Consider the following 22,647-nt stretch of genomic DNA (forward strand, 5'->3'; position numbering starts at 1 on the left):
GAAGTGCATCACAAAATCCGTCCTGGAATTATTTTCAGATGTGCCAAACCTAGCCTACCCAAGGACTTTCAGTGTAGAGGAAAAAGCAGTTTGCTGCTGCAATTAACTGCTTTGGGAGAAAGAAGACATGGACCAATAGAAAAACATTCTGGCAGGGCTAGTGGCGCAATGGATAACGCGTCTGACTACGGATCAGAAGATTCTAGGTTCAACTCCTGGCTAGCTCGTACTCTCCATATTTTATTTGTCACAATGGTTTTTACCAACTTGCTGCTCTATTGCCCAGCTAGCTCAAAAGAACATTTGTTAATTCCCTACTATGCACCTTTTTGGCCTTTAATAGCAAGCAACATTAAGAGGGCAAAATGTATACGTCCTGGAGTTTTTGTAGTGGCTTTGAAATAGCCTGGCTAGCTCATACGGTAGCGCACCAGATTCTTATTATCAGGTTCTGTTCGAGCCCCATGTTGGCTGCTGTTTGAAACCTCCCTGGACTACCTTCCTGCCCGGCTAGCTCAGTCGGTAGAGCATGAGACTCTTAATCTCAGGGTCGTGGGTTCGAGCCCCACGTTGGGCGTAATTTTAACCCCACTGGACCCTTCAATTGTGCAAATGCCGTACGGGGGACTTTTTAGTGGATTACTTTGTCTTTGCGATTGGGACCTTAAACTTAGGTGTCTCTGGATCCATGATCAAGAGGTTGGGTCCCCCTGTCAAAATGTCTATTCCTTCAATAGTTTTGATCTGCTTAAAACTGACTATCTAAAAATTGGCATGATTAGTTGCAAAGGTATAAAGACTAAAGGTTGCACCAAGATTTGAACTCAGATCATAAGATCCAGAGTGCTAACCATTACACCATGGAACCATTAGTTTAACAGGTAGGTTAGGAAGTAGCAAGTTCATTTGATAGCAAAAGGATGTGTCTCCTGTCAAGGTTCATGAACCTTGTGGACCATAATCTCTTTGTTGAACTTCTTTGTATTGAGATGAGGATCTCAAAACAGGCTGGCAGAGTAGATACCACGACTTATGATGGTGGCCCGCACTAGTCGTTTATTCACTTGGGATAGTTCTCAATCTCCAAGAAGAGATGGCAGTTGTGAAGATTTGTAAAAACATGATAGAACCCTCCCCGTCGGGGAATCGAACCCCGGTCTTCCGCGTGACAGGCGGAGATACTGTCCACTATACTAACGAGGATTGGACTCTATTGTAAAGCACAGAAGTGCATCACAAAATCCGTCCTGGAATTATTTTCAGATGTGCCAAACCTAGCCTACCCAAGGACTTTCAGTGTAGAGGAAAAAGCAGTTTGCTGCTGCAATTAACTGCTTTGGGAGAAAGAAGACATGGACCAATAGAAAAACATTCTGGCAGGGCTAGTGGCGCAATGGATAACGCGTCTGACTACGGATCAGAAGATTCTAGGTTCAACTCCTGGCTAGCTCGTACTCTCCATATTTTATTTGTCACAATGGTTTTTACCAACTTGCTGCTCTATTGCCCAGCTAGCTCAAAAGAACATTTGTTAATTCCCTACTATGCACCTTTTTGGCCTTTAATAGCAAGCAACATTAAGAGGGCAAAATGTATACGTCCTGGAGTTTTTGTAGTGGCTTTGAAATAGCCTGGCTAGCTCATACGGTAGCGCACCAGATTCTTATTATCAGGTTCTGTTCGAGCCCCATGTTGGCTGCTGTTTGAAACCTCCCTGGACTACCTTCCTGCCCGGCTAGCTCAGTCGGTAGAGCATGAGACTCTTAATCTCAGGGTCGTGGGTTCGAGCCCCACGTTGGGCGTAATTTTAACCCCACTGGACCCTTCAATTGTGCACATGCCGTACGGGGGACTTTTTAGTGGATTACTTTGTCTTTGCGATTGGGACCTTAAACTTAGGTGTCTCTGTATCCATGATCAAGAGGTTGGGTCCCCCTTTCAAAATGTCTATTCCTTCAATAGTTTTGATCTGTTTAAAACTGACTATCTAAAAATTGGCATGATTAGTTGCAAAGGTATAAAGACTAAAGGTTGCACCAAGATTTGAACTCAGATCATAAGATCCAGAGTGCTAACCATTACACCATGGAACCATTAGTTTAACAGGTAGGTTAGGAAGTAGCAAGTTCATTTGATAGCAAAAGGATGTGTCTCCTGTCAAGGTTCATGAACCTTGTGGACCATAATCTCTTTGTTGAACTTCTTTGTATTGAGATGAGGATCTCAAAACAGGCTGGCAGAGTAGATACCACGACTTATGATGGTGGCCCGCACTAGTCGTTTATTCACTTGGGATAGTTCTCAATCTCCAAGAAGAGATGGCAGTTGTGAAGATTTGTAAAAACATGATAGAACCCTCCCCGTCGGGGAATCAAACCCCGGTCTTCCGCGTGACAGGCGGAGATACTGTCCACTATACTAACGAGGATTGGACTCTATTGTAAAGCGCAGAAGTGCATCACAAAATCCGTCCTGGAATTATTTTCAGATGTGCCAAACCTAGCCTACCCAAGGACTTTCAGTGTAGAGGAAAAAGCAGTTTGCTGCTGCAATTAACTGCTTTGGGAGAAAGAAGACATGGACCAATAGAAAAACATTCTGGCAGGGCTAGTGGCGCAATGGATAACGCGTCTGACTACGGATCAGAAGATTCTAGGTTCAACTCCTGGCTAGCTCGTACTCTCCATATTTTATTTGTCACAATGGTTTTTACCAACTTGCTGCTCTATTGCCCAGCTAGCTCAAAAGAACATTTGTTAATTCCCTACTATGCACCTTTTTGGCCTTTAATAGCAAGCAACATTAAGAGGGCAAAATGTATACGTCCTGGAGTTTTTGTAGTGGCTTTGAAATAGCCTGGCTAGCTCATACGGTAGCGCACCAGATTCTCATTATCATGGTCTGTTCGAGCCCCATGTTGGCTGCTGTTTGAAACCTCCCTGGACCACCTTCCTGCCCGGCTAGCTCAGTCGGTAGAGCATGAGACTCTTAATCTCAGGGTCGTGGGTTCGAGCCCCACGTTGGGCGTAATTTTAACCCCACTGGACCCTTCAATTTTGCAAATGCCGTACGGGGGACTTTTTAGTGGATTACTTTGTCTTTGCGATTGGGACCTTAAACTTAGGTGTCTCTGGATCCATGATCAAGAGGTTGGGTCCCCCTGTCAAAATGTCTATTCCTTCAATAGTTTTGATCTGCTTAAAACTGACTATCTAAAAATTGGCATGATTAGTTGCAAAGGTATAAAGACTAAAGGTTGCACCAAGATTTGAACTCAGATCATAAGATCCAGAGTGCTAACCATTACACCATGGAACCATTAGTTTAACAGGTAGGTTAGGAAGTAGCAAGTTCATTTGATAGCAAAAGGATGTGTCTCCTGTCAAGGTTCATGAACCTTGTGGACCATAATCTCTTTGTTGAACTTCTTTGTATTGAGATGAGGATCTCAAAACAGGCTGGCAGAGTAGATACCACGACTTATGATGGTGGCCCGCACTAGTCGTTTATTAACTTGGGATAGTTCTCAATCTCCAAGAAGAGATGGCAGTTGTGAAGATTTGTAAAAACATGATAGAACCCTCCCCGTCGGGGAATCGAACCCCGGTCTTCCGCGTGACAGGCGGAGATACTGTCCACTATACTAACGAGGATTGGACTCTAATGTAAAGCACAGAAGTGCATCACAAAATCCGTCCTGGAATTATTTTCAGATGTGCCAAACCTAGCCTACCCAAGGACTTTCAGTGTAGAGGAAAAAGCAGTTTGCTGCTGCAATTAACTGCTTTGGGAGAAAGAAGACATGGACCAATAGAAAAACATTCTGGCAGGGCTAGTGGCGCAATGGATAACGCGTCTGACTACGGATCAGAAGATTCTAGGTTCAACTCCTGGCTAGCTCGTACTCTCCATATTTTATTTGTCACAATGGTTTTTACCAACTTGCTGCTCTATTGCCCAGCTAGCTCAAAAGAACATTTGTTAATTCCCTACTATGCACCTTTTTGGCCTTTAATAGCAAGCAACATTAAGAGGGCAAAATGTATACGTCCTGGAGTTTTTGTAGTGGCTTTGAAATAGCCTGGCTAGCTCATACGGTAGCGCACCAGATTCTTATTATCAGGTTCTGTTCGAGCCCCATGTTGGCTGCTGTTTGAAACCTCCCTGGACTACCTTCCTGCCCGGCTAGCTCAGTCGGTAGAGCATGAGACTCTTAATCTCAGGGTCGTGGGTTCGAGCCCCACGTTGGGCGTAATTTTAACCCCACTGGACCCTTCAATTGTGCACATGCCGTACGGGGGACTTTTTAGTGGATTACTTTGTCTTTGCGATTGGGACCTTAAACTTAGGTGTCTCTGTATCCATGATCAAGAGGTTGGGTCCCCCTTTCAAAATGTCTATTCCTTCAATAGTTTTGATCTGTTTAAAACTGACTATCTAAAAATTGGCATGATTAGTTGCAAAGGTATAAAGACTAAAGGTTGCACCAAGATTTGAACTCAGATCATAAGATCCAGAGTGCTAACCATTACACCATGGAACCATTAGTTTAACAGGTAGGTTAGGAAGTAGCAAGTTCATTTGATAGCAAAAGGATGTGTCTCCTGTCAAGGTTCATGAACCTTGTGGACCATAATCTCTTTGTTGAACTTCTTTGTATTGAGATGAGGATCTCAAAACAGGCTGGCAGAGTAGATACCACGACTTATGATGGTGGCCTGCACTAGTCGTTTATTCACTTGGGATAGTTCTCAATCTCCAAGAAGAGATGGCAGTTGTGAAGATTTGTAAAAACATGATAGAACCCTCCCCGTCGGGGAATCGAACCCCGGTCTTCCGCGTGACAGGCGGAGATACTGTCCACTATACTAACGAGGATTGGACTCTATTGTAAAGCACAGAAGTGCATCACAAAATCCGTCCTGGAATTATTTTCAGATGTGCCAAACCTAGCCTACCCAAGGACTTTCAGTGTAGAGGAAAAAGCAGTTTGCTGCTGCAATTAACTGCTTTGGGAGAAAGAAGACATGGACCAATAGAAAAACATTCTGGCAGGGCTAGTGGCGCAATGGATAACGCGTCTGACTACGGATCAGAAGATTCTAGGTTCAACTCCTGGCTAGCTCGTACTCTCCATATTTTATTTGTCACAATGGTTTTTACCAACTTGCTGCTCTATTGCCCAGCTAGCTCAAAAGAACATTTGTTAATTCCCTACTATGCACCTTTTTGGCCTTTAATAGCAAGCAACATTAAGAGGGCAAAATGTATACGTCCTGGAGTTTTTGTAGTGGCTTTGAAATAGCCTGGCTAGCTCATACGGTAGCGCACCAGATTCTCATTATCATGGTCTGTTCGAGCCCCATGTTGGCTGCTGTTTGAAACCTCCCTGGACCACCTTCCTGCCCGGCTAGCTCAGTCGGTAGAGCATGAGACTCTTAATCTCAGGGTCGTGGGTTCGAGCCCCACGTTGGGCGTAATTTTAACCCCACTGGACCCTTCAATTGTGCAAATGCCGTACGGGGGACTTTTTAGTGGATTACTTTGTCTTTGCGATTGGGACCTTAAACTTAGGTGTCTCTGGATCCATGATCAAGAGGTTGGGTCCCCCTGTCAAAATGTCTATTCCTTCAATAGTTTTGATCTGCTTAAAACTGACTATCTAAAAATTGGCATGATTAGTTGCAAAGGTATAAAGACTAAAGGTTGCACCAAGATTTGAACTCAGATCATAAGATCCAGAGTGCTAACCATTACACCATGGAACCATTAGTTTAACAGGTAGGTTAGGAAGTAGCAAGTTCATTTGATAGCAAAAGGATGTGTCTCCTGTCAAGGTTCATGAACCTTGTGGACCATAATCTCTTTGTTGAACTTCTTTGTATTGAGATGAGGATCTCAAAACAGGCTGGCAGAGTAGATACCACGACTTATGATGGTGGCCCGCACTAGTCGTTTATTCACTTGGGATAGTTCTCAATCTCCAAGAAGAGATGGCAGTTGTGAAGATTTGTAAAAACATGATAGAACCATCCCCGTCGGGGAATCGAACCCCGGTCTTCCGCGTGACAGGCGGAGATACTGTCCACTATACTAACGAGGATTGGACTCTATTGTAAAGCACAGAAGTGCATCACAAAATCCGTCCTGGAATTATTTTCAGATGTGCCAAACCTAGCCTACCCAAGGACTTTCAGTGTAGAGGAAAAAGCAGTTTGCTGCTGCAATTAACTGCTTTGGGAGAAAGAAGACATGGACCAATAGAAAAACATTCTGGCAGGGCTAGTGGCGCAATGGATAACGCGTCTGACTACGGATCAGAAGATTCTAGGTTCAACTCCTGGCTAGCTCGTACTCTCCATATTTTATTTGTCACAATGGTTTTTACCAACTTGCTGCTCTATTGCCCAGCTAGCTCAAAAGAACATTTGTTAATTCCCTACTATGCACCTTTTTGGCCTTTAATAGCAAGCAACATTAAGAGGGCAAAATGTATACGTCCTGGAGTTTTTGTAGTGGCTTTGAAATAGCCTGGCTAGCTCATACGGTAGCGCACCAGATTCTTATTATCAGGTTCTGTTCGAGCCCCATGTTGGCTGCTGTTTGAAACCTCCCTGGACTACCTTCCTGCCCGGCTAGCTCAGTCGGTAGAGCATGAGACTCTTAATCTCAGGGTCGTGGGTTCGAGCCCCACGTTGGGCGTAATTTTAACCCCACTGGACCCTTCAATTGTGCACATGCCGTACGGGGGACTTTTTAGTGGATTACTTTGTCTTTGCGATTGGGACCTTAAACTTAGGTGTCTCTGTATCCATGATCAAGAGGTTGGGTCCCCCTTTCAAAATGTCTATTCCTTCAATAGTTTTGATCTGCTTAAAACTGACTATCTAAAAATTGGCATGATTAGTTGCAAAGGTATAAAGACTAAAGGTTGCACCAAGATTTGAACTCAGATCATAAGATCCAGAGTGCTAACCATTACACCATGGAACCATTAGTTTAACAGGTAGGTTAGGAAGTAGCAAGTTCATTTGATAGCAAAAGGATGTGTCTCCTGTCAAGGTTCATGAACCTTGTGGACCATAATCTCTTTGTTGAACTTCTTTGTATTGAGATGAGGATCTCAAAACAGGCTGGCAGAGTAGATACCACGACTTATGATGGTGGCCCGCACTAGTCGTTTATTAACTTGGGATAGTTCTCAATCTCCAAGAAGAGATGGCAGTTGTGAAGATTTGTAAAAACATGATAGAACCCTCCCCGACGGGGAATCGAACCCCGGTCTTCCGCGTGACAGGCGGAGATACTGTCCACTATACTAACGAGGATTGGACTCTATTGTAAAGCACAGAAGTGCATCACAAAATCCGTCCTGGAATTATTTTCAGATGTGCCAAACCTAGCCTACCCAAGGACTTTCAGTGTAGAGGAAAAAGCAGTTTGCTGCTGCAATTAACTGCTTTGGGAGAAAGAAGACATGGACCAATAGAAAAACATTCTGGCAGGGCTAGTGGCGCAATGGATAACGCGTCTGACTACGGATCAGAAGATTCTAGGTTCAACTCCTGGCTAGCTCGTACTCTCCATATTTTATTTGTCACAATGGTTTTTACCAACTTGCTGCTCTATTGCCCAGCTAGCTCAAAAGAACATTTGTTAATTCCCTACTATGCACCTTTTTGGCCTTTTAGCAAGCAACATTAAGAGGGCAAAATGTATACGTCCTGGAGTTTTTGTAGTGGCTTTGAAATAGCCTGGCTAGCTCATACGGTAGCGCACCAGATTCTCATTATCATGGTCTGTTCGAGCCCCATGTTGGCTGCTGTTTGAAACCTCCCTGGACCACCTTCCTGCCCGGCTAGCTCAGTCGGTAGAGCATGAGACTCTTAATCTCAGGGTCGTGGGTTCGAGCCCCACGTTGGGCGTAATTTTAACCCCACTGGACCCTTCAATTGTGCAAATGCCGTACGGGGGACTTTTTAGTGGATTACTTTGTCTTTGCGATTGGGACCTTAAACTTAGGTGTCTCTGGATCCATGATCAAGAGGTTGGGTCCCCCTGTCAAAATGTCTATTCCTTCAATAGTTTTGATCTGCTTAAAACTGACTATCTAAAAATTGGCATGATTAGTTGCAAAGGTATAAAGACTAAAGGTTGCACCAAGATTTGAACTCAGATCATAAGATCCAGAGTGCTAACCATTACACCATGGAACCATTAGTTTAACAGGTAGGTTAGGAAGTAGCAAGTTCATTTGATAGCAAAAGGATGTGTCTCCTGTCAAGGTTCATGAACCTTGTGGACCATAATCTCTTTGTTGAACTTCTTTGTATTGAGATGAGGATCTCAAAACAGGCTGGCAGAGTAGATACCACGACTTATGATGGTGGCCCGCACTAGTCGTTTATTCACTTGGGATAGTTCTCAATCTCCAAGAAGAGATGGCAGTTGTGAAGATTTGTAAAAACATGATAGAACCCTCCCCGTCGGGGAATCGAACCCCGGTCTTCCGCGTGACAGGCGGAGATACTGTCCACTATACTAATGAGGATTGGACTCTATTGTAAAGCACAGAAGTGCATCACAAAATCCGTCCTGGAATTATTTTCAGATGTGCCAAACCTAGCCTACCCAAGGACTTTCAGTGTAGAGGAAAAAGCAGTTTGCTGCTGCAATTAACTGCTTTGGGAGAAAGAAGACATGGACCAATAGAAAAACATTCTGGCAGGGCTAGTGGCGCAATGGATAACGCGTCTGACTACGGATCAGAAGATTCTAGGTTCAACTCCTGGCTAGCTCGTACTCTCCATATTTTATTTGTCACAATGGTTTTTACCAACTTGCTGCTCTATTGCCCAGCTAGCTCAAAAGAACATTTGTTAATTCCCTACTATGCACCTTTTTGGCCTTTAATAGCAAGCAACATTAAGAGGGCAAAATGTATACGTCCTGGAGTTTTTGTAGTGGCTTTGAAATAGCCTGGCTAGCTCATACGGTAGCGCACCAGATTCTTATTATCAGGTTCTGTTCGAGCCCCATGTTGGCTGCTGTTTGAAACCTCCCTGGACTACCTTCCTGCCCGGCTAGCTCAGTCGGTAGAGCATGAGACTCTTAATCTCAGGGTCGTGGGTTCGAGCCCCACGTTGGGCGTAATTTTAACCCCACTGGACCCTTCAATTGTGCACATGCCGTACGGGGGACTTTTTAGTGGATTACTTTGTCTTTGCGATTGGGACCTTAAACTTAGGTGTCTCTGTATCCATGATCAAGAGGTTGGGTCCCCCTTTCAAAATGTCTATTCCTTCAATAGTTTTGATCTGTTTAAAACTGACTATCTAAAAATTGGCATGATTAGTTGCAAAGGTATAAAGACTAAAGGTTGCACCAAGATTTGAACTCAGATCATAAGATCCAGAGTGCTAACCATTACACCATGGAACCATTAGTTTAACAGGTAGGTTAGGAAGTAGCAAGTTCATTTGATAGCAAAAGGATGTGTCTCCTGTCAAGGTTCATGAACCTTGTGGACCATAATCTCTTTGTTGAACTTCTTTGTATTGAGATGAGGATCTCAAAACAGGCTGGCAGAGTAGATACCACGACTTATGATGGTGGCCCGCACTAGTCGTTTATTCACTTGGGATAGTTCTCAATCTCCAAGAAGAGATGGCAGTTGTGAAGATTTGTAAAAACATGATAGAACCCTCCCCGTCGGGGAATCGAACCCCGGTCTTCCGCGTGACAGGCGGAGATACTGTCCACTATACTAACGAGGATTGGACTCTATTGTAAAGCACAGAAGTGCATCACAAAATCCGTCCTGGAATTATTTTCAGATGTGCCAAACCTAGCCTACCCAAGGACTTTCAGTGTAGAGGAAAAAGCAGTTTGCTGCTGCAATTAACTGCTTTGGGAGAAAGAAGACATGGACCAATAGAAAAACATTCTGGCAGGGCTAGTGGCGCAATGGATAACGCGTCTGACTACGGATCAGAAGATTCTAGGTTCAACTCCTGGCTAGCTCGTACTCTCCATATTTTATTTGTCACAATGGTTTTTACCAACTTGCTGCTCTATTGCCCAGCTAGCTCAAAAGAACATTTGTTAATTCCCTACTATGCACCTTTTTGGCCTTTAATAGCAAGCAACATTAAGAGGGCAAAATGTATACGTCCTGGAGTTTTTGTAGTGGCTTTGAAATAGCCTGGCTAGCTCATACGGTAGCGCACCAGATTCTTATTATCAGGTTCTGTTCGAGCCCCATGTTGGCTGCTGTTTGAAACCTCCCTGGACTACCTTCCTGCCCGGCTAGCTCAGTCGGTAGAGCATGAGACTCTTAATCTCAGGGTCGTGGGATCGAGCCCCACGTTGGGCGTAATTTTAACCCCACTGGACCCTTCAATTGTGCACATGCCGTACGGGGGACTTTTTAGTGGATTACTTTGTCTTTGCGATTGGGACCTTAAACTTAGGTGTCTCTGTATCCATGATCAAGAGGTTGGGTCCCCCTTTCAAAATGTCTATTCCTTCAATAGTTTTGATCTGTTTAAAACTGACTATCTAAAAATTGGCATGATTAGTTGCAAAGGTATAAAGACTAAAGGTTGCACCAAGATTTGAACTCAGATCATAAGATCCAGAGTGCTAACCATTACACCATGGAACCATTAGTTTAACAGGTAGGTTAGGAAGTAGCAAGTTCATTTGATAGCAAAAGGATGTGTCTCCTGTCAAGGTTCATGAACCTTGTGGACCATAATCTCTTTGTTGAACTTCTTTGTATTGAGATGAGGATCTCAAAACAGGCTGGCAGAGTAGATACCACGACTTATGATGGTGGCCTGCACTAGTCGTTTATTAACTTGGGATAGTTCTCAATCTCCAAGAAGAGATGGCAGTTGTGAAGATTTGTAAAAACATGATAGAACCCTCCCCGTCGGGGAATCGAACCCCGGTCTTCCGCGTGACAGGCGGAGATACTGTCCACTATACTAACGAGGATTGGACTCTATTGTAAAGCACAGAAGTGCATCACAAAATCCGTCCTGGAATTATTTTCAGATGTGCCAAACCTAGCCTACCCAAGGACTTTCAGTGTAGAGGAAAAAGCAGTTTGCTGCTGCAATTAACTGCTTTGGGAGAAAGAAGACATGGACCAATAGAAAAACATTCTGGCAGGGCTAGTGGCGCAATGGATAACGCGTCTGACTACGGATCAGAAGATTCTAGGTTCAACTCCTGACTAGCTCATACTCTCCATATTTTATTTGTCACAATGGTTTTTACCAACTTGCTGCTCTATTGCCCAGCTAGCTCAAAAGAACATTTGTTAATTCCCTACTATGCACCTTTTTGGCCTTTAATAGCAAGCAACATTAAGAGGGCAAAATGTATACGTCCTGGAGTTTTTGTAGTGGCTTTGAAATAGCCTGGCTAGCTCATACGGTAGCGCACCAGATTCTCATTATCATGGTCTGTTCGAGCCCCATGTTGGCTGCTGTTTGAAACCTCCCTGGACCACCTTCCTGCCCGGCTAGCTCAGTCGGTAGAGCATGAGACTCTTAATCTCAGGGTCGTGGGTTCGAGCCCCACGTTGGGCGTAATTTTAACCCCACTGGACCCTTCAATTGTGCAAATGCCGTACGGGGGACTTTTTAGTGGATTACTTTGTCTTTGCGATTGGGAGCTTAAACTTAGGTGTCTCTGGATCCATGATCAAGAGGTTGGGTCCCCCTGTCAAAATGTCTATTCCTTCAATAGTTTTGATCTGCTTAAAACTGACTATCTAAAAATTGGCATGATTAGTTGCAAAGGTATAAAGACTAAAGGTTGCACCAAGATTTGAACTCAGATCATAAGATCCAGAGTGCTAACCATTACACCATGGAACCATTAGTTTAACAGGTAGGTTAGGAAGTAGCAAGTTCATTTGATAGCAAAAGGATGTGTCTCCTGTCAAGGTTCATGAACCTTGTGGACCATAATCTCTTTGTTGAACTTCTTTGTATTGAGATGAGGATCTCAAAACAGGCTGGCAGAGTAGATACCACGACTTATGATGGTGGCCCGCACTAGTCGTTTATTCACTTGGGATAGTTCTCAATCTCCAAGAAGAGATGGCAGTTGTGAAGATTTGTAAAAACATGATAGAACCCTCCCCGTCGGGGAATCGAACCCCGGTCTTCCGCGTGACAGGCGGAGATACTGTCCACTATACTAACGAGGACTGGACTCTATTGTAAAGCACAGAAGTGCATCACAAAATCTGTCCTGGAATTATTTTCAGATGTGCCAAACCTAGCCTACCCAAGGACTTTCAGTGTAGAGGAAAAAGCAGTTTGCTGCTGCAATTAACTGCTTTGGGAGAAAGAAGACATGGACCAATAGAAAAACATTCTGGCAGGGCTAGTGGCGCAATGGATAACGCGTCTGACTACGGATCAGAAGATTCTAGGTTCAACTCCTGGCTAGCTCGTACTCTCCATATTTTATTTGTCACAATGGTTTTTACCAACTTGCTGCTCTATTGCCCAGCTAGCTCAAAAGAACATTTGTTAATTCCCTTCTATGCACCTTTTTGGACTTTAATATCAAGCAACATTAAGAGGGCAAAATGTATACGTCCTGGAGTTTTTAAAGTGGCTTTGAAATAGCCTGGCTAGCTCATACGGTAGCGCACCAGATTCTCATTATCATGGTCTGTTCGAGCCCCATGTTGGCTGCTGTTTGAAACCTTCCTGGACCACCTTCCTGCCCGGCTAGCTCAGTCGGTAGAGCATGAGACTCTTAATCTCAGGGTCGTGGGTTCAAGCCCCACGTTGGGCGTAATTTTAACCCCACTGGACCCTTCAATTGTGCAAATGCCGTACGGGGGACTTTTTAGTGGATTACTTTGTCTTTGCGATTGGGAGCTTAAACTTAGGTGTCTCTGGATCCATGATCAAGAGGTTGGGTCCCCCTGTCAAAATGTCTATTCCTTCAATAGTTTTGATCTGCTTAAAACTGACTATCTAAAAATTGGCATGATTAGTTGCAAAGGTATAAAGACTAAAGGTTGCACCAAGATTTGAACTCAGATCATAAGATCCAGAGTGCTAACCATTACACCATGGAACCATTAGTTTAACAGGTAGGTTAGGAAGTAGCAAGTTCATTTGATAGCAAAAGGATGTGTCTCCTGTCAAGGTTGATGAACCTTGTGGACCATAATCTCTTTGTTGAACTTCTTTGTATTGAGATGAGGATCTCAAAACAGGCTGGCAGAGTAGATACCACGACTTATGATGGTGGCCCGCACTAGTCGTTTATTCACTTGGGATAGTTCTCAATCTCCAAGAAGAGATGGCAGTTGTGAAGATTTGTAAAAACATGATAGAACCCTCCCCGTCGGGGAATCGAACCCCGGTCTTCCGCGTGACAGGCGGAGATACTGTCCACTATACTAACGAGGACTGGACTCTATTGTAAAGCACAGAAGTGCATCACAAAATCCGTCCTGGAATTATTTTCAGATGTGCCAAACCTAGCCTACCCAAGGACTTTCAGTGTAGAGGAAAAAGCAGTTTGCTGCTGCAATTAACTGCTTTGGGAGAAAGAAGACATGGACCAATAGAAAAACATTCTGGCAGGGCTAGTGGCGCAATGGATAACGCGTCTGACTACGGATCAGAAGATTCTAGGTTCAACTCCTGGCTAGCTCGTACTCTCCATATTTTATTTGTCACAATGGTTTTTACCAACTTGCTGCTCTATTGCCCAGCTAGCTCAAAAGAACATTTGTTAATTCCCTTCTATGCACCTTTTTGGACTTTAATATCAAGCAACATTAAGAGGGCAAAATGTATACGTCCTGGAGTTTTTAAAGTGGCTTTGAAATAGCCTGGCTAGCTCATACGGTAGCGCACCAGATTCTCATTATCATGGTCTGTTCGAGCCCCATGTTGGCTGCTGTTTGAAACCTTCCTGGACCACCTTCCTGCCCGGCTAGCTCAGTCGGTAGAGCATGAGACTCTTAATCTCAGGGTCGTGGGTTCAAGCCCCACGTTGGGCGTAATTTTAACCCCACTGGACCCTTCAATTGTGCAAATGCCGTACGGGGGACTTTTTAGTGGATTACTTTGTCTTTGCGATTGGGAGCTTAAACTTAGGTGTCTCTGGATCCATGATCAAGAGGTTGGGTCCCCCTGTCAAAATGTCTATTCCTTCAATAGTTTTGATCTGCTTAAAACTGACTATCTAAAAATTGGCATGATTAGTTGCAAAGGTATAAAGACTAAAGGTTGCACCAAGATTTGAACTCAGATCATAAGATCCAGAGTGCTAACCATTACACCATGGAACCATTAGTTTAACAGGTAGGTTAGGAAGTAGCAAGTTCATTTGATAGCAAAAGGATGTGTCTCCTGTCAAGGTTGATGAACCTTGTGGACCATAATCTCTTTGTTGAACTTCTTTGTATTGAGATGAGGATCTCAAAACAGGCTGGCAGAGTAGATACCACGACTTATGATGGTGGCCCGCACTAGTCGTTTATTCACTTGGGATAGTTCTCAATCTCCAAGAAGAGATGGCAGTTGTGAAGATTTGTAAAAACATGATAGAACCCTCCCCGTCGGGGAATCGAACCCCGGTCTTCCGCGTGACAGGCGGAGATACTGTCCACTATACTAACGAGGATTGGACTCTATTGTAAAGCACAGAAGTGCATCACAAAATCCGTCCTGGAATTATTTTCAGATGTGCCAAACCTAGCCTACCCAAGGACTTTCAGTGTAGAGGAAAAAGCAGTTTGCTGCTGCAATTAACTGCTTTGGGAGAAAGAAGACATGGACCAATAGAAAAACATTCTGGCAGGGCTAGTGGCGCAATGGATAACGCGTCTGACTACGGATCAGAAGATTCGAGGTTCAACTCCTGGCTAGCTCGTACTCTCCATATTTTATTTGTCACAATGGTTTTTACCAACTTGCTGCTCTATTGCCCAGCTAGCTCAAAAGAACATTTGTTAATTCCCTTCTATGCACCTTTTTGGACTTTAATATCAAGCAACATTAAGAGGCAAAATGTATACGTCCTGGAGTTTTTAAAGTGGCTTTGAAATAGCCTGGCTAGCTCATACGGTAGCGCACCAGATTCTCATTATCATGGTCTGTTCGAGCCCCATGTTGGCTGCTGTTTGAAACCTCCCTGGACCACCTTCCTGCCCGGCTAGCTCAGTCGGTAGAGCATGAGACTCTTAATCTCAGGGTTGTGGGTTCGAGCCCCACGTTGGGCGTAATTTTAACCCCACTGGACCCTTCAATTGTGCAAATGCCGTACGGGGGACTTTTTAGTGGATTACTTTGTCTTTGCGATTGGGACCTTAAACTTAGGTGTCTCTGGATCCATGATCAAGAGGTTGGGTCCCCCTGTCAAAATGTCTATTCCTTCAATAGTTTTGATCTGCTTAAAACTGACTATCTAAAAATTGGCATGATTAGTTGCAAAGGTATAAAGACTAAAGGTTGCACCAAGATTTGAACTCAGATCATAAGATCCAGAGTGCTAACCATTACACCATGGAACCATTAGTTTAACAGGTAGGTTAGGAAGTAGCAAGTTCATTTGATAGCAAAAGGATGTGTCTCCTGTCAAGGTTCATGAACCTTGTGGACCATAATCTCTTTGTTGAACTTCTTTGTATTGAGATGAGGATCTCAAAACAGGCTGGCAGAGTAGATACCACGACTTATGATGGTGGCCCGCACTAGTCGTTTATTCACTTGGGATAGTTCTCAATCTCCAAGAAGAGATGGCAGTTGTGAAGATTTGTAAAAACATGATAGAACCCTCCCCGTCGGGGAATCGAACCCCGGTCTTCCGCGTGACAGGCGGAGATACTGTCCACTATACTAACGAGGATTGGACTCTATTGTAAAGCACAGAAGTGCATCACAAAATCCGTCCTGGAATTATTTTCAGATGTGCCAAACCTAGCCTACCCAAGGACTTTCAGTGTAGAGGAAAAAGCAGTTTGCTGCTGCAATTAACTGCTTTGGGAGAAAGAAGACATGGACCAATAGAAAAACATTCTGGCAGGGCTAGTGGTGCAATGGATAATGCGTCTGACTACGGATCAGAAGATTTTAGGTTCAACTCCTGGCTAGCTTGTGCTCTCCATATTTTATTTGTCACAATGGTTTTTACCAACTTGCTGCTCTATTGCCCAGCTAGCTCAAAAGAACATTTTTTAATTCCCTTCTATGCACCTTTTTGGACTTTAATATCAAGCAACATTAAGAGGGCAAAATGTATACGTCCTGGAGTTTTTAAAGTGGCTTTGAAATAGCCTGGCTAGCTCATACGGTAGCGCACCAGATTCTCATTATCATGGTCTGTTCGAGCCCCATGTTGGCTGCTGTTTGAAACCTCCCTGGACCACCTTCCTGCCCGGCTAGCTCAGTCGGTAGAGCATGAGACTCTTAATCTCAGGGTTGTGGGTTCGAGCCCCACGTTGGGCGTAATTTTAACCCCACTGGACCCTTCAATTGTGCAAATGCCGTACGGGGGACTTTTTAGTGGATTACTTTGTTTTTGCGATTGGGACCTTAAACTTAGGTGTCTCTGGATCCATGATCAAGAGGTTGGGTCCCCCTGTCAAAATGTCTATTCCTTCAATAGTTTTGATCTGCTTAAAACTGACTATCTAAAAATTGGCATGATTAGTTGCAAAGGTATAAAGACTAAAGGTTGCACCAAGATTTGAACTCAGATCATAAGATCCAGAGTGCTAACCATTACACCATGGAACCATTAGTTTAACAGGTAGGTTAGGAAGTAGCAAGTTCATTTGATAGCAAAAGGATGTGTCTCCTGTCAAGGTTGATGAACCTTGTGGACCATAATCTCTTTGTTGAACTTCTTTGTATTGAGATGAGGATCTCAAAACAGGCTGGCAGAGTAGATACCACGACTTATGATGGTGGCCCGCACTAGTCGTTTATTCACTTGGGATAGTTCTCAATCTCCAAGAAGAGATGGCAGTTGTGAAGATTTGTAAAAACATGATAGAACCCTCCCCGTCGGGGAATCGAACCCCGGTCTTCCGCGTGACAGGCGGAGATACTGTCCACTATACTAACGAGGATTGGACTCTATTGTAAAGCACAGAAGTGCATCACAAAATCTGTCCTGGAATTATTTTCAGATGTGCCAAACCTAGCCTACCCAAGGACTTTCAGTGTAGAGGAAAAAGCAGTTTGCTGCTGCAATTAACTGCTTTGGGAGAAAGAAGACATGGACCAATAGAAAAACATTCTGGCAGGGCTAGTGGCGCAATGGATAACGCGTCTGACTACGGATCAGAAGATTCGAGGTTCAACTCCTGGCTAGCTCGTACTCTCCATATTTTATTTGTCACAATGGTTTTTACCAACTTGCTGCTCTATTGCCCAGCTAGCTCAAAAGAACATTTGTTAATTCCCTTCTATGCACCTTTTTGGACTTTAATATCAAGCAACATTAAGAGGGCAAAATGTATACGTCCTGGAGTTTTTAAAGTGGCTTTGAAATAGCCTGGCTAGCTCATACGGTAGCGCACCAGATTCTCATTATCATAGTCTGTTCGAGCCCCATGTTGGCTGCTGTTTGAAACCTCCCTGGACCACCTTCCTGCCCGGCTAGCTCAGTCGGTAGAGCATGAGACTCTTAATCTCAGGGTCGTGGGTTCGAGCCCCACGTTGGGCGTAATTTTAACCCCACTGGACCCTTCAATTGTGCAAATGCCGTACGGGGGACTTTTTAGTGGATTACTTTGTCTTTGCGATTGGGAGCTTAAACTTAGGTGTCTCTGGATCCATGATCAAGAGGTTGGGTCCCCCTGTCAAAATGTCTATTCCTTCAATAGTTTTGATCTGCTTAAAACTGACTATCTAAAAATTGGCATGATTAGTTGCAAAGGTATAAAGACTAAGGTAAGGTAAGGTACAACTTTATTGATCCCTCAGGAGGTCTCCTTTGGGAAATTGTTTTTTACCAATAGCCAGCAATTTTTCATAAACAATAAAAAATAATACATAAAAAATAAAATAAGAAGAACATAAAGAGGAAGAACAAGATGACACAATCTAAGTCTAAAGACAAAGACAAAGGACATAGGTCAAGGAAAGAAAAACAACAAAGACAAAGATACAAAGACTAACATGGAACAGAACATCCAGATACTTTCACTCCACTCCTGCCCCCGAACTCAGAATTGTACAATTTAATAGCCCGAGGGATGAATGAGTCCCTGAGTCTATTTGTTTTGCACCTGGGTAGGAGCATTCGTGCACTCATTCTGCTTCTCTGCTCACTGATGACAGTGTTCAGAGGATGACTGTCATCATCCATGATGGACAGTAGTTTGTTCAATGATATCCTCTCAGCAACTGTCACCAGTGAGTCCAGCTTCATTCCAACCACAGAACCAGCCCTCCTGATCAACCTGTCCAACCTGTTGACACTCCTCTTGGACACATTTCCACCCCAACACACCACAGCATAGAACAGGACACTGGCCACCACAGACTGGTAGAACATGCAGAGGAGCTTCTTGCAGATGTTAAATGATCGAAGCCTCCTCAGAAAGTACAGTCTACTCTGAACCTTCTTATACACATGGTCTGTGTTGCAGGACCAGTCCAGTTTACTGTCCATCCACACACCGAGGTACTTATAGTTGTCCACTATCTCCACCTCGTCGCCTCTGATGGACACTGGACGTGGCTTTGTCCTGGACCTCCCGAAATCCAAGACCAGCTCCTTGGTTTTTGAGGTGTTCAGCTGCAAGTGGTTCCTCTCACTCCAGTCCACAAAGTCACGTATCAGACTCCTGTACTCGTCTTCGCTGTTGTCCCTGATGCATCCAACAATGGCAGTGTCGTCAGCATACTTCTGGACGAGACTCAGCTCTGAGTTGTAGCAGAAGTCTGAAGTGTAGATGGTGAAGAGGAGAGGGGCCAGTACTGTCCCCTGAGGTGCTCCTGTACTGCACACCATAGTGTCAGACTTGATGTCCTTCAGCCTGACATACTGTGGTCGATCAGTAAGATAGTCCGTAATCCAGGAGACCAGACCAGGGTCCACATGCATCTTAGTCAGTTTGTCCTGCAGCAGAGTGGGGTGGATAGTGTTGAAGGCACTAGAAAAGTCCAGGAACAGGATTCTCACTGAACCGCTTCCTTTATCCAAGTGGGAGTAGGTCCGATGCAGGAGGTGAAGGATGGCATCTTCCACACCAACTGCTGGCTGGTAGGCAAACTGCAGGGGGTCTTGCGCGTGCTGGACTTGTGGCGTGAGATGTTTGAGGACCAGCCGCTCCAGTGAGAGGTTGCACCAAGATTCGAACTCAGATCATAAGATCCAGAGTGCTAACCATTACACCATGGAACCATTAGTTTAACAGGTAGGTTAGGAAGTAGCAAGTTCATTTGATAGCAAAAGGATGTGTCTCCTGTCAAGGTTCATGAACCTTGTGGACCATAATCTCTTTGTTGAACTTCTTTGTATTGAGATGAGGATCTAAAAACAGGCTGGCAGAGTAGATACCACGACTTATGATGGTGGCCCGCACTAGTCGTTTATTCACTTGGGATAGTTCTCAATCTCCAAGAAGAGATGGCAGTTGTGAAGATTTGTAAAAACATGATAGAACCCTCCCCGTCGGGGAACCGAACCCCGGTCTTCCGCGTGACAGGCGGAGATACTGTCCACTATACTAACGAGGATTGGACTATATTGTAAAGCACAGAAGTGCATCACAAAATCCGTCCTGGAATTATTTTCAGATGTGCCAAACCTAGCCTACCCAAGGACTTTCAGTGTAGAGGAAAAAGCAGTTTGCTGCTGCAATTAACTGCTTTGGGAGAAAGAAGACATGGACCAATAGAAAAACATTCTGGCAGGGCTAGAAGTGCAATGGATAATGCGTCTGACTACGGATCAGAAGATTCTAGGTTCAACTCCTGGCTAGCTCGTGCTCTCCATATTTTATTTGTCACAATGGTTTTTACCAACTTGCTGCTCTATTGCCCAGCTAGCTCAAAATAACATTTGTTAATTCCCTTCTATGCACCTTTTTGGACTTTAATATCAAGCAACATTAAGAGGGCAAAATGTATACGTCCTGGAGTTTTTAAAGTGGCTTTGAAATAGCCTGGCTAGCTCATACGGTAGCGCACCAGATTCTCATTATCATGGTCTGTTCGAGCCCCATGTTGGCTGCTGTTTGAAACGTCCCTGGACCACCTTCCTGCCCGGCTGGCGCTACCCATCGCACGTCAGACTGTCTTCTCTCGACCAATCGTGTAACAGAGTTCCTTTAAGTGAAAAACCAATCATGAAGCAGAGGTGCTCTCAGCTCGACCAATCGTGTAACAGAGTTCCTTTAAGCGAAAACCAATCATGAAGCAGAGGGGGCTCGAGTGAGCCTGACCAATCACAGGCGCTAAACCCTCCCCCCCTGCGCGCGCATGAACTTGCTCATCTACCGACCCCCTCCCTCGCTACTTCATTTGCGTCACAAGGAGCGATTGCAGACTGTTACATTGAGAAGGTAAGTTTTTAATATTAAGGATTACTATCTAGCCATGTAAATAACATTTTATGTTTATTTTCTTGCATAAAATGTCGTGCATGCAACGCTAGTTATAACACACTACTTTTCAAAATATTTGTCACTACCCACGTTAGCTTTAATGTATGAATGAAATCCGCTTTAAATACATGTCAGTAATTTAACCAGAAAAATATTTCTAACTTTTATAACAAATAATCTATTTTTTGTCTGTGTTTTTGCCCGTCGAAGTAGGGCTTTGTTTCTTGTCTCCCGTTAATAACAATTACGCGCAAGGAGCAGTTATCTTACAAGAGTTTAATGATTTAAAGTCGAATAAAATTAAAAAATAAAATAAAATATTATGTTTAACATTTCCATGGTAAGAATAGGCATTGTGTTTTCGTTTTTCTACAGTTATTGGGGTGTTTTACAAACAGAATTTATTGTTTTTAAACAGAGTTTATTGTTTTTAAACAGAGTTTTACACGTTTTTAAACAGAGTTCTACACGTTTTACAAAGCATGCAGCCTTAGAAATTATAATATATTATAATTCACTTCTTTTTGCTTAATAAAAATGAGAAATTTGGGGATTTAATTTAACTTTATTACTTCCACAACAGATGAGTGCTAGACCAAAGTCCCACAAGCCCATGGGGGATGGTGAATGGATGGCCAGGTTGAAGGAAGGCCTTTGCCAATACAGGCGTCTGGCCCTCTGGAGCAGGCAACAGACCAGCTCCACGGCAGCGGAAGTGGCATGACCTCTATCAGAAGGTAAAAAATTATACATTCGTAAATACTTATAAACTGTGAGTAAATAACGCCAAAATATCTCCTCAGATTGAGAAGTGCCCTTTGCAGACCCGTGGACAAACTGTCCTGTTCGGAGGATCCACTGCCTGCTCTTGTGGCTTTCACGCCTCTAAAGTAATCTTTTTATTCATATAACATAAACACATGAGATTACATTGTGAGCTGAACATCAGCATGACGGTCATGTGTCGAATATTAGTTACTCTCAGCATTATGTTATGTTATAACACTATAACATTGCTGTCCTAATGCTACATTATTGCTGTTGTCAATCCAGTCGGGCCCTGCAACAACAACATCGGTGTCCCATGCTACCACCTCAACAGCAGTAGCAGCTGGGACATCAAGAGAAGGAACCGGGCCCTCACAGACTGAGGCTTTGGCGACGCCACGGTCATTCTTGAGACCTCCTCCCAGTTTATCGATGGTGAATAATAGTCTTTTTTTATTTCATTGTGCTCTTATCATTATGGTCTTGAAGTCTAACAAATGTCAAACACCCATTCATAATAATATACAGGGAGTGCAGAATTATTAGGCAAATGAGTATTTTGACCACATCATGCTCTTTATGCATGTTGTCTTACTCCAAGTTGTATAGGCTCGAAAGCCTACTCCCAATTACGCATATCAGGTGATGTGCATCTCTGTAATGATAAGGGGTGTGGTCTAATGACATCAACACCCTATATCAGGTGTGCATAATTATTAGGCAACTTCCTTTCCTTTGGCAAAATGGGTCAGAAGAGGGACTTGACAGGCTCCGAAAAGTCAAAAATAGTGAGATATCTTGCAGAGGGATGCAGCACTCTTAAAATTGCCAAGCTTCTGAAGCGTGATCATCGAACAATCAAGCGTTTCATTCAAAATAGTCAACAGGGTTGCAAAAAGCGTGTGGAAAAACCAAGGCGCAAAATAACTGCCCATGTACTGAGAAAAGTCAAGCATGCAGCTGCCAAGATGCCACTTGCCACCAGTTTTGCCATATTTCAGAGCTGCAACATCACTGGAGTGCCAAAAAGCACAAGGTGTGCAATACTCAGAGACATGGCCAAGGTAAGAAAGGCTGAAAAACGACCACCACTGAACAAGACACACAAGCTGAAACGTCTACTTGTAGACTGGGCCAAGAAATATCTCAAGACTGATTTTTCTAAGGTTTTATGGACTGATGAAATGAGAGTGAGTCTTGATGGGCCAGATGGATGGGCCCGTGGCTGGATCGGTAAAGGGCAGAGAGCTCCAGTCCGACTCAGA

The 22,647-nt window shown here is 43.8% G+C and overlaps 2 long non-coding RNA genes and 38 other non-coding genes across 40 annotated transcripts in view; 30 read left to right on the plus strand and 10 right to left on the minus strand.

The window, feature by feature from the left end:
• The first annotated feature begins 154 nt into the window (after positions 1 to 154).
• trnar-acg (transfer RNA arginine (anticodon ACG)) lies at positions 155 to 227 on the plus strand. The gene has a single exon. It is a non-coding gene; the product is annotated as a tRNA-Arg (tRNA).
• Positions 228 to 504: 277 nt separating this feature from the next.
• Positions 505 to 577, plus strand: trnak-cuu (transfer RNA lysine (anticodon CUU)). The gene has a single exon. It is a non-coding gene; the product is annotated as a tRNA-Lys (tRNA).
• Positions 578 to 1,131: 554 nt separating this feature from the next.
• On the minus strand, positions 1,132 to 1,203 carry trnad-guc (transfer RNA aspartic acid (anticodon GUC)). Its single transcript has one exon. It is a non-coding gene; the product is annotated as a tRNA-Asp (tRNA).
• A 176-nt stretch (positions 1,204 to 1,379) lies between these two features.
• trnar-acg (transfer RNA arginine (anticodon ACG)) lies at positions 1,380 to 1,452 on the plus strand. Its single transcript has one exon. It is a non-coding gene; the product is annotated as a tRNA-Arg (tRNA).
• Positions 1,453 to 1,729: 277 nt separating this feature from the next.
• Positions 1,730 to 1,802, plus strand: trnak-cuu (transfer RNA lysine (anticodon CUU)). The gene has a single exon. It is a non-coding gene; the product is annotated as a tRNA-Lys (tRNA).
• An 802-nt stretch (positions 1,803 to 2,604) lies between these two features.
• On the plus strand, positions 2,605 to 2,677 carry trnar-acg (transfer RNA arginine (anticodon ACG)). Its single transcript has one exon. It is a non-coding gene; the product is annotated as a tRNA-Arg (tRNA).
• Positions 2,678 to 2,954: 277 nt separating this feature from the next.
• Positions 2,955 to 3,027, plus strand: trnak-cuu (transfer RNA lysine (anticodon CUU)). The gene has a single exon. It is a non-coding gene; the product is annotated as a tRNA-Lys (tRNA).
• Positions 3,028 to 3,581: 554 nt separating this feature from the next.
• On the minus strand, positions 3,582 to 3,653 carry trnad-guc (transfer RNA aspartic acid (anticodon GUC)). The gene has a single exon. It is a non-coding gene; the product is annotated as a tRNA-Asp (tRNA).
• A 176-nt stretch (positions 3,654 to 3,829) lies between these two features.
• trnar-acg (transfer RNA arginine (anticodon ACG)) lies at positions 3,830 to 3,902 on the plus strand. The gene has a single exon. It is a non-coding gene; the product is annotated as a tRNA-Arg (tRNA).
• Positions 3,903 to 4,179: 277 nt separating this feature from the next.
• On the plus strand, positions 4,180 to 4,252 carry trnak-cuu (transfer RNA lysine (anticodon CUU)). Its single transcript has one exon. It is a non-coding gene; the product is annotated as a tRNA-Lys (tRNA).
• A 554-nt stretch (positions 4,253 to 4,806) lies between these two features.
• Positions 4,807 to 4,878, minus strand: trnad-guc (transfer RNA aspartic acid (anticodon GUC)). Its single transcript has one exon. It is a non-coding gene; the product is annotated as a tRNA-Asp (tRNA).
• Positions 4,879 to 5,054: 176 nt separating this feature from the next.
• On the plus strand, positions 5,055 to 5,127 carry trnar-acg (transfer RNA arginine (anticodon ACG)). The gene has a single exon. It is a non-coding gene; the product is annotated as a tRNA-Arg (tRNA).
• A 277-nt stretch (positions 5,128 to 5,404) lies between these two features.
• trnak-cuu (transfer RNA lysine (anticodon CUU)) lies at positions 5,405 to 5,477 on the plus strand. Its single transcript has one exon. It is a non-coding gene; the product is annotated as a tRNA-Lys (tRNA).
• Positions 5,478 to 6,279: 802 nt separating this feature from the next.
• trnar-acg (transfer RNA arginine (anticodon ACG)) lies at positions 6,280 to 6,352 on the plus strand. The gene has a single exon. It is a non-coding gene; the product is annotated as a tRNA-Arg (tRNA).
• Positions 6,353 to 6,629: 277 nt separating this feature from the next.
• On the plus strand, positions 6,630 to 6,702 carry trnak-cuu (transfer RNA lysine (anticodon CUU)). Its single transcript has one exon. It is a non-coding gene; the product is annotated as a tRNA-Lys (tRNA).
• Positions 6,703 to 7,504: 802 nt separating this feature from the next.
• On the plus strand, positions 7,505 to 7,577 carry trnar-acg (transfer RNA arginine (anticodon ACG)). Its single transcript has one exon. It is a non-coding gene; the product is annotated as a tRNA-Arg (tRNA).
• A 275-nt stretch (positions 7,578 to 7,852) lies between these two features.
• On the plus strand, positions 7,853 to 7,925 carry trnak-cuu (transfer RNA lysine (anticodon CUU)). Its single transcript has one exon. It is a non-coding gene; the product is annotated as a tRNA-Lys (tRNA).
• Positions 7,926 to 8,727: 802 nt separating this feature from the next.
• On the plus strand, positions 8,728 to 8,800 carry trnar-acg (transfer RNA arginine (anticodon ACG)). The gene has a single exon. It is a non-coding gene; the product is annotated as a tRNA-Arg (tRNA).
• Positions 8,801 to 9,077: 277 nt separating this feature from the next.
• On the plus strand, positions 9,078 to 9,150 carry trnak-cuu (transfer RNA lysine (anticodon CUU)). The gene has a single exon. It is a non-coding gene; the product is annotated as a tRNA-Lys (tRNA).
• Positions 9,151 to 9,704: 554 nt separating this feature from the next.
• On the minus strand, positions 9,705 to 9,776 carry trnad-guc (transfer RNA aspartic acid (anticodon GUC)). The gene has a single exon. It is a non-coding gene; the product is annotated as a tRNA-Asp (tRNA).
• A 176-nt stretch (positions 9,777 to 9,952) lies between these two features.
• On the plus strand, positions 9,953 to 10,025 carry trnar-acg (transfer RNA arginine (anticodon ACG)). Its single transcript has one exon. It is a non-coding gene; the product is annotated as a tRNA-Arg (tRNA).
• Positions 10,026 to 10,929: 904 nt separating this feature from the next.
• On the minus strand, positions 10,930 to 11,001 carry trnad-guc (transfer RNA aspartic acid (anticodon GUC)). The gene has a single exon. It is a non-coding gene; the product is annotated as a tRNA-Asp (tRNA).
• Positions 11,002 to 11,177: 176 nt separating this feature from the next.
• trnar-acg (transfer RNA arginine (anticodon ACG)) lies at positions 11,178 to 11,250 on the plus strand. Its single transcript has one exon. It is a non-coding gene; the product is annotated as a tRNA-Arg (tRNA).
• A 277-nt stretch (positions 11,251 to 11,527) lies between these two features.
• trnak-cuu (transfer RNA lysine (anticodon CUU)) lies at positions 11,528 to 11,600 on the plus strand. Its single transcript has one exon. It is a non-coding gene; the product is annotated as a tRNA-Lys (tRNA).
• Positions 11,601 to 12,154: 554 nt separating this feature from the next.
• Positions 12,155 to 12,226, minus strand: trnad-guc (transfer RNA aspartic acid (anticodon GUC)). Its single transcript has one exon. It is a non-coding gene; the product is annotated as a tRNA-Asp (tRNA).
• A 176-nt stretch (positions 12,227 to 12,402) lies between these two features.
• trnar-acg (transfer RNA arginine (anticodon ACG)) lies at positions 12,403 to 12,475 on the plus strand. Its single transcript has one exon. It is a non-coding gene; the product is annotated as a tRNA-Arg (tRNA).
• A 277-nt stretch (positions 12,476 to 12,752) lies between these two features.
• On the plus strand, positions 12,753 to 12,825 carry trnak-cuu (transfer RNA lysine (anticodon CUU)). The gene has a single exon. It is a non-coding gene; the product is annotated as a tRNA-Lys (tRNA).
• Positions 12,826 to 13,379: 554 nt separating this feature from the next.
• Positions 13,380 to 13,451, minus strand: trnad-guc (transfer RNA aspartic acid (anticodon GUC)). The gene has a single exon. It is a non-coding gene; the product is annotated as a tRNA-Asp (tRNA).
• A 176-nt stretch (positions 13,452 to 13,627) lies between these two features.
• On the plus strand, positions 13,628 to 13,700 carry trnar-acg (transfer RNA arginine (anticodon ACG)). Its single transcript has one exon. It is a non-coding gene; the product is annotated as a tRNA-Arg (tRNA).
• Positions 13,701 to 13,977: 277 nt separating this feature from the next.
• trnak-cuu (transfer RNA lysine (anticodon CUU)) lies at positions 13,978 to 14,050 on the plus strand. The gene has a single exon. It is a non-coding gene; the product is annotated as a tRNA-Lys (tRNA).
• A 554-nt stretch (positions 14,051 to 14,604) lies between these two features.
• trnad-guc (transfer RNA aspartic acid (anticodon GUC)) lies at positions 14,605 to 14,676 on the minus strand. Its single transcript has one exon. It is a non-coding gene; the product is annotated as a tRNA-Asp (tRNA).
• Positions 14,677 to 14,852: 176 nt separating this feature from the next.
• On the plus strand, positions 14,853 to 14,925 carry trnar-acg (transfer RNA arginine (anticodon ACG)). Its single transcript has one exon. It is a non-coding gene; the product is annotated as a tRNA-Arg (tRNA).
• A 276-nt stretch (positions 14,926 to 15,201) lies between these two features.
• trnak-cuu (transfer RNA lysine (anticodon CUU)) lies at positions 15,202 to 15,274 on the plus strand. Its single transcript has one exon. It is a non-coding gene; the product is annotated as a tRNA-Lys (tRNA).
• A 554-nt stretch (positions 15,275 to 15,828) lies between these two features.
• trnad-guc (transfer RNA aspartic acid (anticodon GUC)) lies at positions 15,829 to 15,900 on the minus strand. The gene has a single exon. It is a non-coding gene; the product is annotated as a tRNA-Asp (tRNA).
• A 526-nt stretch (positions 15,901 to 16,426) lies between these two features.
• trnak-cuu (transfer RNA lysine (anticodon CUU)) lies at positions 16,427 to 16,499 on the plus strand. The gene has a single exon. It is a non-coding gene; the product is annotated as a tRNA-Lys (tRNA).
• Positions 16,500 to 17,053: 554 nt separating this feature from the next.
• trnad-guc (transfer RNA aspartic acid (anticodon GUC)) lies at positions 17,054 to 17,125 on the minus strand. The gene has a single exon. It is a non-coding gene; the product is annotated as a tRNA-Asp (tRNA).
• Positions 17,126 to 17,301: 176 nt separating this feature from the next.
• On the plus strand, positions 17,302 to 17,374 carry trnar-acg (transfer RNA arginine (anticodon ACG)). Its single transcript has one exon. It is a non-coding gene; the product is annotated as a tRNA-Arg (tRNA).
• Positions 17,375 to 17,651: 277 nt separating this feature from the next.
• On the plus strand, positions 17,652 to 17,724 carry trnak-cuu (transfer RNA lysine (anticodon CUU)). The gene has a single exon. It is a non-coding gene; the product is annotated as a tRNA-Lys (tRNA).
• A 2,578-nt stretch (positions 17,725 to 20,302) lies between these two features.
• LOC148080936 (uncharacterized) lies at positions 20,303 to 21,820 on the plus strand. The gene is made up of 3 exons (XR_015710873.1): positions 20,303 to 21,351; positions 21,418 to 21,504; positions 21,668 to 21,820. It is a non-coding gene; the product is annotated as an uncharacterized LOC148080936 (long non-coding RNA).
• A 505-nt stretch (positions 21,821 to 22,325) lies between these two features.
• LOC148080937 (uncharacterized) overlaps positions 22,326 to 22,647 on the plus strand; it is a 583-nt gene continuing 261 nt past the window's right edge. The window contains exons 1-2 of the long non-coding RNA XR_015710870.1: positions 22,326 to 22,498; positions 22,629 to 22,647. The exon at positions 22,629 to 22,647 is cut by the window's right edge and continues 16 nt beyond it. This is a non-coding gene — a long non-coding RNA (uncharacterized LOC148080937). The remainder of the gene's footprint in view (positions 22,499 to 22,628) is intronic.

This window comes from Callionymus lyra, chromosome 4, assembly GCF_982586985.1.
Source record: "Callionymus lyra chromosome 4, fCalLyr1.hap1.1, whole genome shotgun sequence".
NCBI classification, from domain to species: Eukaryota; Metazoa; Chordata; class Actinopteri; order Syngnathiformes; family Callionymidae; genus Callionymus; species Callionymus lyra.